We start from the raw sequence: 13,058 nt of genomic DNA, 5'->3' as shown, positions 1-13,058 counted from the left end.
ACAGCAGAACAAGCTAACCAATACTTAAGTATGTATTCTCTGCATCTGTACTCATGTTCGTCTAAACTGATGCCTTTTCATAATATTGTTCTAATATTTCACTAATGGTTAGTTTTCATGATAATTCAAAGCAGTTTTACCTTAACATCCCTTGTGGCCAGACAACATCTGAGCAGAACTCAAACACTATGAGCTCATTCTATTATGAGTTTTCAGGTCATGTCTCTCGTAGACCTGCAAAGAAAACACCAACATTTCAAAATGTAAGAAAGTACTCAAACAATATTCCACATTGATAGAAATATTTTTTTGAAGTTCAGATTGGCTATAATACCTACCTCATTATGCGCTACATGTGAAATTAAAGACTGTGAGTAATGAAATGCACTGTAACCTACACTTCTTCTCTACATCCAGAATTTCAAATGGGCACATAATGCATGAGGTTTTGGTGTTGACGTTCCCCTTGCACAAAACATGGAGGTAACTTGCACTGCAGCTGCAAGTAGTCAACAATGGAAAGCAAAATGACTGAAATCAATGCTGCTAAAAAATTTAACCCTTGCAGGCACGAATGCTGAATACATTTAAGCGCTTATAAAGTGTGTCATCGGTTTTTCACTATTTTCTCAGGACCCAGATGACCCATTGAACTCAAACTTACGTATATTTTGGATTACACTGCCAGTATAACTGTTTTGTTAGCAAGAAACTTGGATGGACTCATACGCGGTAAGCAGATAGTAAGTTTAACTTTCTAATTATGCAAAGATTGAAGCCAACAATGCCTCGCTGACTATTGAGGTTGAAAGGTTGGAGCCTGCTAGTCAAAGTGTTTCCGAGTCCAGGCATAAAAACTTTAGTGGGATCTTTGAAACTCTAGAGCAGTGTATTACCAACTCGACTGCCAAGATTGCCTGGTAGCTCAAGATAGTTCTAATCCTAAGTTTAGCAGCAAGGTCTGTGATGCTTCAAGATGATAAATTTGCATCGCCTTAAAATTACAAATTACAAATTTTCGCTGTACACCGTTTACTCAGCACTGTTTACTCAGTAGTTTTTCTACGAGTCCTGTAAAAAAATGTGATTGTTTAATATTGTCGTAACACAGGGGCAAACAGTGAAAACATCAAAACTTTAGTCCAATCAAATACGATGTAACTTCACACCGGTGTGCAGTGTGATTACACGCACCTCGCACAGTACAGACTCCGCTGTAAACCAACCGGTATATATACCGGTGGGTTTACAGCGGCGTCTTTTCGGAGCGAATAATGCGACTGCCTTGAGCAAGGCTACAGTTGAGGTATCATACGCGGTTAGTTGACACTGCAACTTGCGTTGCTCTTTGCATTAGGCATACACAAAATGGACCTGCTCCACTCTTTGTGTGGAGGCATTAATTTGAAATATTATTCTAGAGGGGCGGACATGCATGCATCAATCCACTTCATTATTCTTAATATCATTTATTTGATTAAAAATATATAAATCAAATTTAGAAGCTGGGGTGTTGTACTTTATCAGTCCACATGTTTATTATTTCTGACAACCTATATCCCTGTGAAGCAATGGCTCGTTCCATCATGCAGTGTGTGTGTGCCATGTGTGTCAACGTGCTGTAAAACCAATAATTTAGCAGTTTTTAACAAAAGAAAAACACCAAATTATAAACCTCTATGTCAAAACTACAGTTGTCCACCACCTCATTACAGTGTCTTCCTAGACCTGCATGTATCTTCAAGTTCCTTTAAGTTTAGGAAAATCACTGTTTAACCCTTTGCGTGCTGCGGGCGCAAATTTGCGCCCGCAACGTTTATCCCCTCACTGCTGTAGGCGCATATTTGCGCCCAACACAACGTGCTGTTTGTTTGCACACAATCAAGCTTTCTTTTGACCCCTGACATCCATCCGGGTACTTTTCTATACACTTCGATACACAGAGGACATGTTACGAATGAATACGCGACAGTTTTTCATGAAAAAATCTTGTATTTTCCGAGTTTTTCGGTGACTGTTTTCACCGTCAAACAAAATGGAGTAACAATGGACGCCGCAGGCAGCATTCTGGAAGATTTTCGCGGATTCTAGCTTTGGAAAATAAGAGTCTAAGGATGTTTTGGGAGACGATAGAGATGATAATACTTGAGTGGGGTTATGTCTATTGACATTGGGCCAGATAACGGACACATATCTATGGAAGATGGGGCCGAATCTGATGATAGCGATGGCAGCTTTCCTATGCAAGAAGGAAACAGGGTAGAACTGTCCATGGTGTTGGGGAAATTTTTCGCTGTGCTTTGGAAGTGTGTACTTAATAAATTATGTACTCGAATTCAATTCTGTTTGAACTAACTGGTTGTCTGTATTATACTCTTCATTTATCTTAATTTGCATTTTGCAATAAAATAATTCCTTCACACAGAAAAATGCTTTCGAGTACAGATGTGTGTAATTTTAATGATTCCAGCGGGCAGAGAATAGTGTGTGTAATGAATGGTAGCATGCAAAGGGTTAAATGCCGATAAATCCCAGGATGATATTTTGATCGAATGGGGTGAGTGTTTCTTGGCATTGAGAAAGCACCGTCACGAGCACTCGTAAACTTGCACTGGCACACACTGGGTTTTTAATTCTGCCCTCCCATGCTACTAATTACTATTTATAGCAATCGAGCATTACATTATTGCAAAAAAGTCGCGTTGCATAATTGGGAAGCGACTTAGTAAAGTTGAATAGTGACAGTCAATGTGAAACTATAGGAAAGTAAAAAATGGTTACTCCCCATGAAGAGTAATACTAATACACCTATCAATTGTAAGACGCACCACTTGACCCCGGGGAGGATGCGTCACTGTCCATATGCGAGTCGGATTTGTGAGTCCAAAGACCCACAATGATTAAAGAAAATGACACACTTGTTGCAGATTTGGATGGTCCTCCGAACGATTTTTGACTAACCAACCACAGAAAACAACGCACATTACCGACGCACATAAAGTCTCTATGAACTACGCAGGCGCAGTGAATACAAAGTAATTCAACCTTACAGCTACGAGAGCGAGTTTCGCGGTTTTGCAAGTGCATGCACCATTTGAGGTGTTCGAGGTGGTACCGCTTGATTTTCGAGACGAGCGGGACCCAGCGCACTAGCTAGTAAAACGCACAGAAAACAGAGTGGGGCCCTAATAACCGCAAGTCAAAGCACACCATGCACGTGTGTACACGATGGTGCACAATCTTCAAATTGCTCGATACACAATTTGAACTGCCTGTTCTGCATAGCGCAAGTTATAAATTGTGCACAAAATTGTTGCGCAAATTTGTTGATTGCGCTCGACCGATGAGCGACAGCGGATGCGTGTTTTGCTGCAAAATAAACGATTGCAATCACGATAGCGGCTAATTAGATCGAGCAAAACACAGGTTGTGGCATTGAAAGGTTGGAATGTGTGCAAATACCGACGGGTTGCGCTACGCCCTCATATTTGCGCCGCCTGGAAATAAAATTCCCAATGTTACTGGACTCAATCAGGGCGGTTTGAAAACGTTTTGTTTGACCCCCGGCGCGGCATAGTTATTCTTTGCGTACGTTCTGCTGTTGCGGTGTGCGTGGTTGACCTGAAGAAACCGCTGGCTGACACGAGTGTAGCCTGGATGTCTGACGTCAGTAAAGATCGTGGGATAAATAGACAGGGGACGAGTCTATTTCGCTGAGACACGAGTATAGCTTGAATGTCTGACGTCAGCATGTAGAGATCGCTAGGATAAATAGACGGGCACCAGTCTAGTCTAACCCGAGTTGCGCTGAGAGGGGGAGCTGAGGGCGGTTGATAACGTTTTACAAAGGAAACACGGAATACAATTGTGGTGGGATTTTGTAATCACACAGGCAGGTTTTTGTTCTCGTTGAAGAAAAAAAACATTATTATTAGAATAGTTTACGAACGATCTTTCTTTTAAAAAATGCCGTTTTTTCTCTTAAATATTTATACGTCGGCTTACAAGCCGCCCGGAGAATAAACCGCAGGAGTTAAAAAAAATGTCAAAATCAACATATAAACCGCGGTTTATAATCCGAAAATTACGGTACCAACATCATTCGAAGACAGGGAGGGAAAGTTGGCTTCATTATTTGATTCTCCACCAAATAAACAAAAAACATCGAAGGAACATGACGTACCTCAACGCACATCTTAAAGATTTTTTGACTGACGACTTATGGATTTTGATGTACCCACCATCACTTTATTGAGAGTAAAGACGCAGACTTGACGCAACCTCCCCGGGGGTCAAGTTGGGTCAGATCCAAAACTACCTCTTTGTGACGGGACGGAAAATGAAGTACATTTGGTTGCATATATTTTGTCAGGAATGTTAATTTTTTTTAGTTAGGTACTTATAATCACAAGTAAATTGTGCTCTATTATTGGAAAAATTATTTACCCTCAACATAAAAACGTTGCCATGGTAGCGAACATTTTTAAAAAGTGACGGGACGGAATGAAGAAATAATGAAACTTTTGTACTTTGTGTTCAATACTGATTTTCATCAAGTTTAATGAGAAGTCAACAACAATTTTCATGGCAATACAAAGTACAACTATTGGCCTTCTTACTATACATAGACATCACAGCTTGATTCTTTCTGTAAATAAAAAACACTTAATTAAAAAACAAAATGGTCGTGTGACAGGACGGAAAAGTGATGGGACGGAAATTTGTCAATATGTGTAAATGTTTGGTTTAGATCTGTAGATCTTTAACAAATTTGATCTGCATGTTAAACTTTCAAAATACTAGCATTAAAAACCATTGTTTTCTTCTTTAATGGTGTTTTAGTTAATTAATAAATCTTTAGAACATTTTACAAGTACATGTACCTGTAGATGTAGATCCCATAACCAACATGTCAAATCAACTGATAGGCCTACTTAAAGCAATGTACTATGTACCCTGCTTATTAATACATTAGCTATGGCTGCTCATGCATAGAAAAGTCACTTACCACTTACTTTGTATTGTCCCCTTGACCCCACTGGTACAGGAGGTGAAATTTTACACATGACCTTTTTTTTTTTGTACCACACAGTATCCATATTTTTCCCGTCTGTGTCTGGCCATTTCCAATAACCCCCAGATTTGGTCATTGCGTGTACATAAGTATCGGTTGATTTGATTGTAAGGACCTCACCGGGGTACATTTGTGAGTCGTACTCTACAATTACCCAGTTTCCCACTTTCCAAGAAAGATCATTATTGTCATCAGCAACCTTGTCACCTGCACTTATCTCATCTCTTACATTTCTTTCATCTGTAACAATTTCACTCTCATCCTCACCAACATCCATGTCTTCCACCTCATCTTGCTCACACTCGTAAATTTGTTCTCAAAAATTCTTTTCCGAATGCCACCTGTCAAGGACTCGAGCTTGGTGGTCTTGGTGATTTGTCTCTTAATGAAGCGCACCTTAAGGGTGCCAGGTACATCAGGGACATTGTCGGCTTAACATACTAACTACAACCTAACCCCCCCTACCCCCCCACCTTTTATAATTTGTCTTTTAAATTATTTCCCTTTTCTAAAATATCCTTCTATAACCTAACCCACCCCAACCCCCCCTTCCCCCTTTTATAAGTTGTCTTTCAAGTTATTTTTTCTTTTTTTCAAAATTCCTTTTATAACCTAACCCACCCCAACCCCCCCCCCCTCCCCCTTTTATAAATTGTCTTTTCAACTATTTCCCTTTTCTAAAATATCCCTCAGAGCCTCAGGTTTCGTGTAGTTTGTCAGGTTTTATGCCGTTAGCCAAATTACGCGATCTAAAATCATTTCCCCTTCATCCCCCCAAACACTTTTCATAATGGCCAAAACTTAGCTTCGTATATTTTTTATTTTTCTTCCTTTCGTGCCGAGTATGTACAATGTCTAGATCTTACATAACTAGTCGTCACACTCATTCTATGCACACTAAGAACAGTGATACTCTTTTTCTCAACGGTTTGTGTCTTTGAGTTTTAGTATACCGTGAGGTATATATAGGGCAGTTAGACTTTAGGTCTTACTTATCAAAACAATGTGTAACATACTAATACATATTGTGTGTAACATTACCATTAACATACACCATGGAGGTTAGGCCTATTTATTGTAGGTCAGTGTGGAGTACACTATTTTGCATAGAGGGGTACACAAGTTTGAGGAGCTTCATTTTTGCAATTGACCATGCACATCTGAAAGTATCTGAGGAACCAGTAATGATGGACGGGAGGGTAAACTCGGTTACAACTGCTCAAGGACCCATAACAGTAAACATTTCATAAAAGAGTCAGAATATACTCCAGAAGATATGGTGTTATAATATAATTGTTGTCCCATTGCACCATTTTCCGTCCCGTCGCACTAAATTTCCGTCCCGTCATGAAAATTTTAAAGTGTCCTGTATAAACCTGGGGTCCAAAAATATGAAAACACATAAGTTGTTAATCTTCAACACTTCAAAAAATGATACTTTGCAAAGTTTCATTCATATCCATTTACTTTATCATAGTAAAAATTTAAAAAAATTATGTCAAAACGCGACAGGACGGAATGCGGACTTGTTTAAAAAGAACCCTAGGCAATTCACTGAGAATTTGAAAAAACCTTAATGCTTAAATCAGTTCCTAGGAACAAGCCAAACAGACTGATCACAAAAAGTTTGATTTGACTAGCTTTGTTTATATCAGAATCAATTGTGTTAAAATTCCGTCCCGTCGCACTCAGATTGCGCCATTTTTGTCTTTCACGGTGTATATCTTGGAAATAAGACGAGATTCAGCGAAAAAAAAATTGCCCCTAAAAACTCCAATATCTATATGGCTCACACAAAGAAAAAAATAATCAATTCAATGTAATACAAAAAGTTGATTATTTCCAGTTTTGGTTGACAGGTTTTGGATCTGACCCAGTTGTGCGTCTTACAATTGATAGGTGTACAATTTGATACACCCAGGGCCCAGGTCGGAATTCATCAACAAACAATTAGGCCCATGATTATGAACTGAATGATATTAGTCCTATTTTTGTTAAGTTATATCTCAAAAAGAATGATTGGAATAAATGGTTTAGAATGTTCAATTAGGACCGTAATTATTAGATCTCACCTACTCTGAAGTCGATCGTGGCTCGTTTTAGGGACTACTGCTAAAATACCGGTAACATGTACATTGTCCATGTACATACATACATGTATATGTAAACCACAACGTGAGAGGAGACCGTGGGAAGCTTCGCTTGACTACATTGTAATACTAATGTCATAGTCTGGCCCGTCAAAGTGTCATGACCGTAGTTTGGAGGCAGCTTAAAAAGTACACGTATCATGAAAACAGTTCAAGGAAGTGCCAAATGGTTTTACGGAAGTATATTTTGACAGGGATATTAAAAAACCAAAGATATACCGTTTCTCTGTAGAATTTCGAACTGCATCATGCAGACGGTTTTCCTTGCAGCTGACATTTGCGGTTTTACGAAGACGTCTTATTTTTAAATCCCAATTAAGGTTTTCAGCCCAACTGCCGTTACCCAGTGGTGGGAAACTTTAGCCAATCACAAAGAGAGGGCGCTCTCCACTATAATGTCAGAGCCGTAAAAAATGTCAACAACTTAGGAAAAGGAGAAGCATGAGTGACGGCCACTGACAGCAAATACCTTGTGTTTTGCGTGTTTTTGATTTTGTATTTGATTTAGCCAAATTGTATTTTGTTTCTCATAACACAATTATGTCAGCGATATTTTTTGCCCTAAAAATAATTATCAAAACGTGGGATTAAAACCGGCCCTTGTGATGTTTTAATTGTTTTGTGTTTTATTTGTTTTGTCCCTTATGGATGTACATGCTTTTTACGGTGAATTATGATGTTTTTGTTGTGAATTTCAGCCACCCGCCCTCATGTTTAACCAACTAATTTTATCAAAATGCTGAAGTGGGACCATATCTCAAGAACTATACAACAGATTATCAATTTTTGTTCAGTTATAGACTCCTTGGGCATTCACGATTAGTTTGAAACAACTTTGACCCCATGTTGACCTTTACTTCCGGGTCAACCGGAAGTGAGCCCATTATCTAAAAAAGTAAAAAGCTAATGTTCAAACTTCAGTTATAGACTCTAAGGCAATAGATATTAGCTTTGGAAAACTGTGGCCCCAAGTTGACCTCTACTTCTGGGTCAACCGGAAGTGGGACTATATATCAAAATCTACACAACCGATTTTATAGTCTCCTTGGCATTGCAGATTAATCTTTGGTAGCTGTGGGCCCATGTTGACCTTTACTTACGTGTCAACCGGGAAGTAAGACTTTATAACAAGAGCTACACAACTTTTTTGAAACCTTTTTTCAGTTATATATTCCTTGGGCAATGAAGCACATAATCCAAGCAAAACACCACGGAACAGCTTCGTGTTTGTTCACAAACACTTAATGTCTAGTTAATTTTTATTTCCTAAATCTATTCCTCATACCCCTGGCTATATCAGATTAGCGCCCCAGTGTTTGAAGTCTGCTAATTAGCTTAGCCCAATTAATTTAGTCAATGAAGAATTTACGAATTTGTGTACTGTATGCGCTGTATGCGTAAGGTATGGGCAAATAAAAAGGCAAAAGTTCCATCTTAATTGGAAAATATTATTAATTTTTATTTCATTAGTCTGTTCATTATACCTTTGGCTATATCAAATTAGCGCCCCAGTGTTTTAAGTCTGCTATTTAGCTCAGCCCAATTAATCCAATTAGGAAAGAAATTGCGAATTTCGTACTGTATACGCTATTATGCCTAATACATGCGTGGGGTATAGGCAAAAACTAAACAAACGAATTCCATTTAAGATGGAAAATATTAATATCATTTATCTCATAAATGTGTTCCACATACCCATGGCTAAATCACATTAGCACCTCGACATGTTAACTTACCTAATTAGCTCAGCCCAATTAAATTAATCAAGAGAAGCATTCACGAATTTCTTACTATACGTTGTATGATACACTAAACACACGCGTAAGGTATGGGCAAATACAAAGCCAAGAGTTCCATCTTAATTGGAAAATATTACAAATTTTTATTTCATAAATCTATTTCTCATACCCCTGGCTATATCAGACTAGCGCCCCAACTTGTTAAGTTTGCTAATTAGCTCAGGCCAATTAATTAAATTAGGGAAGAATTTGTGAGTTTTTCTACTTTATACACTGTTTATATGCAATGCAAAGAACAAGCGTTTGGGTACGGGCATAATTATGCAAAGCCAAGAGTTCCATCATAAATCTTTTTAATTTTTATTTCATAAATCCATTCCTCATACCCCTGGCTACATCAGATTAGCACCCCGACGTGTTAAGTCTGTTAATTAGCTCAGCCCAATTAGTTTAATAAAGGAAAAATTTACGAGTTTTTGCACTTTATACGCTGTACATTATGCTATACAAAGAACACGCGTAAGGTATGGGCAATTACAAAGCCAAGAGTTCAATCTTAATTGGAAAGTATTATTAATTTTCATTTCATAAATCCATTCCTTATACCCCTGGCTATATCAGATTAGCGCCCCAACTTGTTAAGTCTGCTAATTAGATCAGCCCAATTAATTAAACGAAGGAAGAATTTACGAGTTTTTCTACTTTATACGCTGATGTACATTATGCTATACAAAGAACAAGCGTAAGGTATGGACAACTACAAAGCCAAGAGTTCCATCTTAATTGGAAAATATTATTAGTTTTTATTTCATAAATCCATTCCTCATACCCCTGGCTATATTAGATTAGCGCCCCAACTTGTTAAGTCTGCTAATTAGCTCAGCCCAATTAATTTAGTCAAGGAAGAATTTACGAGTTTTGTACTTTATACGCTGATGTACATTACGCTATACAAAGAACAAGCATTAGTGTTCTTGACATCCAAGTTTAGGCATTTTGGATGGGATTGGCCCCCACGAATTGGTGAGAGGCAAGGAAATTCATGGAGGTACACCGGGTCAGGGATAGCTCGGCATACTTGGGTGGGTGGGGGTGCCGTTTGCGCCTTATCAGCCCTACCCCCTCCCATATCACCAAATTACGGGAGAGCGCAGCTGGCGCCCCCTAGCCGCGCATTAATGAAATTCAGGAAAGAGTAAAATACACTGTGCAGTAAAAGGTGGTCAAATTTTGGGTCTGCCCCTCCTTTCTTGCTTTAACGATTTTTTTAATTTTCTGGCTTCATTGTTATTGTCTTTTCCATAAATTTGAATAAATCATTGACCAAATTTCAAAGGGAGAACTAGATTATCCGGCTGCATAACTAGTGAGTAATTTAGCCACCGTAATCACTACCGCACCATCCAGACCATGATAAACAGCTACTATTACTCATGGGCGTCAATCCTGGGGGGGGGGGGGGGATGGCACAGGGGGACATGTCCCCTCACCTTTTGGAGGGTGGGGGACACAATATCAAAGGTCCCCCACCTTTTTGACCACCTTTATCATGAAGCCCAAGTTTTGCATTGTGTAAGACGAAACCCTGTGTCCCTATTTGGGCATGTGGGCAAAGGATGACGCAATATCCCCCCTAAAAATTGGCCCTAGATTGCATCACAGAGCGTCTAAAATGCCAAGCCCTTAATTGTGTCCGCACTCCGAGCCGTAAAGGCTTCTCACACGCATGCTCCGTCGTGGACAGATTTGCACCTAACCCCTGAAAGAGTGGAAGGGACGTGTACCCCACCCCACCCCACCCCACTCCATTTTTGAACAGTATCAGATATTCCCCGTGTCGTTTGACCACCTTTATCATCAAAATCGTGTCTTGCACTGAGGAACTGTGGAGCACTGGAACACAATATTCACACTGCTCATTATTCTGTTTCGTTTGCCATTTGGCTGCAAAATGGCCTAAAGATTGCACCATAGAGCATCTAAAAAAAAAAATTCCCGGGCCCTTAAGCGGGCCCGGACCCATGCCGTAAAGGCGTCACACTCACGTCCTCACTCTTTGACAGTATTTCCCCCTTAATACTTGGTTCCTAGTTCCGCACTTGAAGATGCTGTCAACCCAAAAGGTTCTACTGCTACTCACATTTTACAGATATTATGTTCCGTTCTGTATGCCTCTTATATTGGCCTAAGATTGCACCACAGAGCATCTAGAATGAAAAATTTCCCGGGTCCGGTATGGCCCGGACCCATGCCGTAAAAGTTTGCACTCGTGATCTCACTCTTCGACAGATTTCCCCCCTAAAACTTAGTTCATAGATCCCGCTTGAAGATGCTGTCCACCCAAAAGGTTCTACTGCTGTTCACATTTTACAGATGTTCTGTTTCATTCTGACAGATTTGCCCCATAAAACTTAGGTCTGGTGATGATAGGGATGAAACGCCGTCTGAGCATTAGAATGCAGAAACAATATGGATATAACGAAGCTATGATTTTTAGGTACAATACCATGAGAGCAAGAATATGTGCATCATACCTTGAAATAGGCATTCAATTCCAACACCTGAAAGGGGGGAACATCACCCCTCAGATCCACTGGACTGCACCAGAGAGTATCTACGGACTAAAAAGAAATCCCGGGCCCTAAAGCGGCCCCGGACCCCACGCCGTAAATGTGATGTCCCCCCATCTTTCAAGACGGATTGACGCCCCTGCTATTACTAAACAAAACTTGCACCCAAAGTAAATGTACCCTTTTGCAGAAAAGACAACATGTTATGTCATTATCTGATAGACCGTACCTTTGGGCACTTCACTTTTGGATAAAGGAAGCTAAATTGGTCCACTAATTAATACCTAATTAGCCGCTCGAGTACACGCCATTTTCTACACACTACGTTAACCGTATAGCACAGAGCTTTGACGTAAAGTAAATACACCCTTCACGGTACATAAAAAACGGAATTTTATTTCATAATCTGATAGCTCATACCCATAGAGCTATGGCTCCATGCTCATACCTCTAGGCAGACTTTATTATTATTATTGTATTTTTTTGTGGGGGGGGGGGGGACTGATTCGGCCCACTAAATAGTATTAAAATTAGCCAGAAGACGATCAGAGCATACTGATCGAAACGTCGAGTTAGAGATAGTCAGTACATGGTACTACCGCAAACTTTTCTATATTGTATCTGATCCACCGCGCAAAGTTTCAAATCCTACTTAATTAAAATTAGCCCTTGAATACACGCCTTCTGTGTCACTTCAGAGGGAGACGTTTCTCGCGATGTTTTATACGTGATGACCATTTCTTCCTTGCTCATTATCCAAGAAAGTTTTTATACTCTGAAATATTTTGAGTAATACCAATCTAGTGCCTTAAACCGGTTTTGTAAACTAAGTAAACCGCTCTATGAAATTGACCCCGCCCCTGGACGTAAGTTACATTCTGCCTCGTTTCAGAGGTCACCAATCATAACACGGAAAGTAAAAGCCCGCGAAGATTCCATTGATTGCTACTACTACGAGATCGCAGTGATTAAAGACCAGCGCTTTCAATATCCCGTTTCTTTGTTATTTTGGGTGTGGGGCTTGCATGCTCCCTTGGCTAATTTGAAAACAAACACTGCATGGTCGAGTGGACTCGTTGCTACGCCATGGTTGGGAGTGCTTGTGTGGATCCCAAGTTAACTGTAAAATGGACGGTACCATATGTTACTGTAAAATGGCTGCAGTTAGTCGAGAGCGATTTGCCTTACTTTCATTAGTGCACTAATGATGTGTGCTGTGCTTTGTGAGTACTCTTTTTTCTTCAATAATAGGTGTATTTCATCTTTTTTCCTCAGGGCTCCGAGACCTATATTACAATACCAAATGAATTTCTGCTAGTGCACCACTTCTATAGCTACGGAACGTCTCCTCGAACCTCAAACATTTTGCTCTTTGTGGTTATGCACCTGGAGTGCTATGAAACTGGATCTCACGCAATAATAAGTCTTTATAAGTTCTTGTCGAGAGCTCAGCAGCGTGGGTCCAGAAAAAAATCCACCCTGCAAAAAAGAAATTGCAAAATACATTTTCACCGTTATTCAAAAT

General features: G+C 39.7%; 1 protein-coding gene across 1 annotated transcript in view; it reads left to right on the top strand.

Moving 5' to 3' along the window:
* The window catches only part of LOC139939130 (uncharacterized), a 257,440-nt gene that overhangs the window by 167,197 nt on the left and 77,185 nt on the right, over nucleotides 1–13,058 (top strand). The window lies entirely within an intron of this gene.

The sequence above is a fragment of the Asterias amurensis genome, chromosome 6 (genome assembly GCF_032118995.1).
Source record: "Asterias amurensis chromosome 6, ASM3211899v1".
Taxonomy (NCBI): domain Eukaryota; kingdom Metazoa; phylum Echinodermata; class Asteroidea; order Forcipulatida; family Asteriidae; genus Asterias; species Asterias amurensis.
Note: the sequence above shows the minus strand (reverse complement) of the source record. Positions and strands in the feature narration are given on the sequence as shown.